This window comes from Coturnix japonica, chromosome 8 (assembly GCF_001577835.2).
Source record: "Coturnix japonica isolate 7356 chromosome 8, Coturnix japonica 2.1, whole genome shotgun sequence".
Classification (NCBI taxonomy): domain Eukaryota; kingdom Metazoa; phylum Chordata; class Aves; order Galliformes; family Phasianidae; genus Coturnix; species Coturnix japonica.
In genome coordinates, this window is record NC_029523.1 from 1,916,372 (window position 1) to 1,922,371 (window position 6,000).

Consider the following 6,000-nt stretch of genomic DNA (forward strand, 5'->3'; position numbering starts at 1 on the left):
TATTTTTTTTAAAGCGATATTTCATGTACACCATGACCCTATTGCTCACAGCAAGGAAAGTGCTTTGGTTTATTTATGACCTACTAACCTTAAATAAAAAAACCATACATCCAATCTGAATGTTCACATAAGCCTGTAGATCTGAAATAAAACTTAAAATAAAGCTGGCATTTGTAATAGCTAGCTAAGCCCAGTAAGGGATTTAGAAAAAAAAAATTAAAATTAAAACCAGATGAGTGAAGATGAAAGCATTTTTACCCTGCATAACCTGCACACATCATGAATGATGGCTGGAGCTCAGGAGTACTTTTTTGTGTTTTTATACTTACAAGTTTCAGCCCACTTCAACAGTGGCTTGGTAACCAAGGAAATACTGAGGTTTTCCCATTACGGGTTGGGGGGAATAATAATAGCCCGTTAAAGCAATTCCTTTTAAGGTGCAATCCTTCCAGCCATGAGCTCTACACAGCTCCTCTCTTTCCCTTACACCCCATCCTAACTGCCAGGTATCAGTCTGGGCCAGACATCATATTAAAATACGATGTGACAGAGGGAAGCAGGGAATAAGACCATAGGAATAAGTACTGAAAGAAACAGAATAAAGAAAGAAAGCTCATAACAGGGAATATGTGAAACACAAGTGACCCTATATACTTTTTCTAGAGCAATGTTGAATGCAGAGGAGCAAAAGACTATTCAGTTGAAGAGCTTTATGCTCTCATAGCTTGTGCTGGTGTAAAGAACTTCCTGCCCCTACGTCTATGGAGTTAAACTGAATCAGTACCCAAAGAAAAGGTGGGAGAGGGCATCTCTGCCACAGTAGCTTGGAACCAGAACTCACAGATAGTCACCATCACAGTGGAATTCCTAAACAAAAAACAACAACAACAAAAATCCACCACAAAGGAGAAATCCTGTACATTCCATTCCTCTGTACTTCTCCAGCAGGATGTATCAAAGCTACTGTTCTCTAGATATATTTGATGGAAATACAGTTATCTGTAGAAGAAGAGCAATTTGCTGAAACAGATACATTGTTCTTGACACAACATTTGTTTAAACAAGAAAAATATATGCAGGTGACATATTTATGACCTTATGTCTTTTGGTGCTACCTGCCCTTATGGTACTATAAACAAAATTAAAGAGAAATCTTTATAAAATGTTCTTTGTTAAGTGTAGAAAGCAGTAAGAAAGTACAAGACCAGCTTGTCCTCTGGTAAAAGATTTAACAAGTAGCAGCTCCTAGAAGCCAATGAATCAGTCACAGTTTCAGCGCAGCAGACTAAGAGCAGACCTAACTAAAGGAACTCGGGCCAACAAAGCTGCAAGAGAACAACCTTCTGCAGGAGAACTGCTAACAAGCACAAGTAAGGTAAAACTCCTGCGTTACCATTTTGTGCCTTCTGCTACAGCCTCAGCAATTCTTCCAGTAAAACTTTAAAACGGTAACCCTATACATAGTGTGTGTGTAAAATTATCTGTGTATACATAGTGTTAAAAGTATGAGGAAAACTTAGTTGGAAAGTCCAGATGCTGGGGGAAAAAAATCTTGTGCTACTGTGGAAATTGTTATACACTTTAATTTGTAGTGATCAAGTTCTGGATATAAACAGGGTGTAGCCACACCATGAAAAGAAATTTAGGCCAACAAACCTTGATGTAAACTCATCAAGAGGTGAATATTGGCAGATTTTACTCTATTGGGTGAAGTATAAACTGTAACACTGATTCACAGTACGCTCGGCAGGATCTGGTAATACACAGGTAAAACCTTATGTTTCAGTTTGCTATGAAGTTCTGTTTTGTAATAATGTGGACATTAACCAATCTAACTCTGTCTGAATGAACAACTACATAGTCGAGGCTTGAATAAATGAAATACCTAATACCTTTTCTTTTCATAGAAAGACATTTGGGAAGCTGCCAACTCCATGCACGAAGAAGGAAACTGAATAAGAAGAGAAGGGTACTGGTACTGGTAAGAGAACAATGACTGAAATTACATCATCTGCATGATGAAAATAATCATGTCAACTTTGATTTTCCCCCCTCCTTTCAGAAATTTAAGGATGCTGTCAAGTCAATGGAGTTCTGTTGTAGTGGTTGCTTCAGTGAACATTCAACGCTGTCGGTGAGTTTGGAATTTAAGTGAAAACCATCGACCGTTGATTGTACCCTCCAGCTAACCATCCTCCTCCTTACTTCATGCTTTCAGGCCTTCACACCGAAGATAGAAACCTAACCAGCACATGAGGTTTCTCCCCTACTCTGCCATGCTTTACAAAAAAAAGGTCACAATCAACATTCATTGCTGTCGGTGGGTTTAACTATGTGGACAAGCTCACTGAACAATGAATGCAACTGTGGCCCCACATTTTACAGGTGCAACTGGGAGGAACATCAGCTCTGAAAGGAATAGTGAGCAGCAGACATTTCTTATAGGCTACATTTTTCTGGGTAAAAAATAGTTGAGGATATTCAATTTTCACTTGTTTGTTTTTAAGCATATTTATGGAATATCACCCCTCACAGGGTTCAGCATCACTTATACCAAAATAATGCTTGTTCAGTATGTATGTGGAAACAAGTAGTAACAGAGAGAACTGTGTATTTATGTATTCCTCAGAACTGAGCATGAGGAAAGGGTATGTAAATCTTACCTAGATAGTTTACAGAAGCCTTCTCTGTACTTGCTGAGACAAAAACAGAAACAAGAGCCAGAATTCAGAGATATGGACAAAGTACATCAAAGAATTCAGTAGTTTTACATAAAAATGATCTTGCACACCTCAATAAATGGTATCAGACAGCAAGAATTACTACGTTTGCCTTTTCTAGCAGTCAGATAATAGATGTATACCTGGTTATTATCAAACGGTAGTTAAATTGTAAAATTACTCTAAACTTTGGGTACTTGTGTCACACTCAGTATTGCTATCACTGATGAAAAAATAAAAGTGTAATAAAAGCTCACTGCTCTGTCCTTATTATCTTATAACCTTTTTAAACTCAGTTGGAAAAACAGAGACCAAACTACATTTCTACCCGTCAGAAGTCATCCAAGGTAAGTACAAGCCTTCACACAGTGCCATTTCAATATTCTGCAGTAGAATTGCTTCTAACATTTAGGTCATAACAATGTTCCTAGTTTCTCCTTATAAAAGCTGAGGTCTATTAACAATACTTCAGGTTGTTTATTAACACAGTAAGCTCAGCATCATAGTTAAGCAAGGACAGTGAGCTAGAGAACTGCATGTTGTATGCAGTTTTCACCACACAGCACTGGAACTGGATACAACCATCAGGGCTATCATGAGAGGAAACATCTGTACCTGCTTTGCCAACAGTATACTAACAGCCTAGCTAAATGGTAACTATTTAAATAATGAAAGGGATCAGTCCCCAATCACATGCAAGATTACATTTTTATTAGAAAACTCAGTTATTCAAAGAGAGGCACACTGATTAGTTAAAGCAAATCCTGGAATTAAGACACTATTTAAATATGTATTTTTTCATTCTGGTACTTAGCAACAAAGTATCCACAGAGTCTATGGTGGTCAGGGGCAGCAGTTAAGTACAAATAGGAGGGGTGGCTATAGATGCATGACTTCTCAACAACACTGCGTAGAGAACCCTGGGTTCTATCTTAAAGTTCATTCATTCTATACAGCCATGAGAACTTGAATAACAATCAAATAATATATACGTATTGTATTAAAAGCAAGTTAAATATTCTATCTAGAAGGACACCTTTGAAATTCAGTTGCAGCTACTTTATTCTTGTCTTTTTTCTGCATTTATTAATTTTACTAATGCAACTTATAGTTGTGTTCCGCATTTATGAACTCTGAAGTCATTACTGAAGTTTGTGGAATTTGACAGCATCCTGGCATGTAAATGCCTTCAAGCACAACAAAAGAAGAAAATACAAAAATAAACCATACTGTAATTGATAATAGTTGAACAGTACAATTGTTGTAGGAACACAGGATCCAGTGCAAGACACAGAAGGTTAGTTACAGGGTTGGGGGGGCGGTTGATGGTACTCTCTAAATGCATAGATGTTTTACCTGTTAAAAGATATCTACAATAGTAACGTTGCCTTGTTTAAATTGTGTCAGTGATTTTAATCATGTTTTCATATCAAAATTAAGAATCTCAGTGTACAAATATACAATATTTCATACAACTTGATAATAACTCTATGAATTTACAGGATGCTCATTGGCAAAGCAATACCAGACCTGACAAGAAACACTGCTTTTCACACACTTCCTTTACATAATGAGGCAAAAGCGATCCCCATTCAGGAACAGTAGCTGTGAAATATTGTGGGAAGTTCCTTGGTCATTTTCAGGGTTCTTGGGGTTTTTTTGTTAATGTAATACATCCAGACTCAATACAATATCTGCAGGCTATAGAGACCTTCTAGAAAATTGCTCCTCAGTGTCACTGTAAATAATTCACTTGCAGCAAAATTTTTAGGTCAAGCATATCAAAGTTACAGCAAACGCAATGGACCTTGACATAATAGGAGCACTAGTTTAAAGCAGCCAAGGAGGAGAAGGAACATACTTCCCATACATAAGAGACCAATCACAGATTCCCACTGTCCATAATGCATGAAACAGAAGAGGTGGTACCGAGTGGTTGCTGTTAAGTTTGCAGTCACTGAGGTTTTCATTTCCTCCAGAAACTGTTCTATTTTTCCCAGCTTCTGGAGCAAAATGGGGGAAAGCATCTAATCCAACAGCTTCAGCATCAAGTCTAACTCCTGTTTACCAAACACATAAAGACGATCTTACCTTTCAAACTACAACACAATAAATACCTATGGAAACCATGGGTGACTCAGGACCACAGCAAAATAAAAACATTACACTGTCTTAATGTTTCCTGCTTTACAAATGATCAAGCAAAGAAATGCAGTATAAGTTAAATACAGAAATAGTCTGTATCTGAACTAGAAGTAGTACATAGATCTTGTACATGAATCTTTCACTGAAAGTGTCATTTTGACATGAAAACCATATTTTTCTTCTTGCTGATCACCCCCTTTTCCAAATCAAATGACATTTATTTCTTTTTCCTCTTGAGTTATCATCCACTCCAAATTATCTGTATCTTCCCCTCTCTCTTCTACTTAGCTTTGTATCATTTTCTCTCAAATTCTCTACAAAAAAATTAGTCTTCCTGAGTTTCCTCTTTCAGCACAAGTGCCAGAAAAGCAGACTGTGTTCCAAACAGCCCAGCCAAAGCTGAAAGAGTCTGATGCCTCCCTGTTTTACAAGGAACTGCTGATCATTTTCAGCCAAAAATAGCATTAGTAATGGTACCACACGGTTAACACATTTAAATTTATCTAACTTTATTCCACAGATATATTAGTGTCCACAAGTTTTTCCTAATTTGAAGTAGGTTATTTCATCCCCCTGAAATGCAACACTTGCCATTTTTTTAGGATCAATTACATCATCTCTGCAACACTTGTTGATTACAGCATTGTGGTCATAATTACACAGGAATTAAATAGAGACTCCTTATAGGTTTACATCTGAAAAAATACAGGGAAAGACCCAGGAGCAGGAGCTCCAATCCACAAAAGCCATGAATTACAACAGAAATTTTGTCTATACTTGACAAGTAAATCCAAACTGAATCCCCTAGCTCTGCAGCTAGAACTCGCACAACACACATACTGACCTTTCATGGTTTTGTGTCATGTAATAAAGTTGCACCCAAGCTAGCCCTAATATATATATAATATTATAATATATATATTTATAATATACATTATTATAATTATAAAATATATATTATATATAAAATGTGTGTGTGTATATATGTATATATATATGTATATATATGTGTGTATATATATGTGTGTATATATATATAGTGTTCTAACAAAGAATTACCTATCAAGTTTGTAAATGTGTTATCACGAGACCTGAAAGCGTAACATATTGCACAGTGAGTTTTTGTTTGCTTTTC

General features: G+C 36.6%; 1 long non-coding RNA gene across 1 annotated transcript in view; it reads left to right on the forward strand.

The window, feature by feature from the left end:
* The window catches only part of LOC107317182, a 61,135-nt gene extending 58,159 nt beyond the window's left edge, over positions 1 to 2,976 (forward strand). Inside the window, exons 3-5 of the long non-coding RNA XR_001556766.2 lie at positions 1,908 to 1,981; positions 2,063 to 2,134; positions 2,219 to 2,976. This is a non-coding gene — a long non-coding RNA (uncharacterized LOC107317182). The remainder of the gene's footprint in view (positions 1 to 1,907; positions 1,982 to 2,062; positions 2,135 to 2,218) is intronic.
* The last annotated feature ends 3,024 nt before the right edge of the window (positions 2,977 to 6,000 follow it).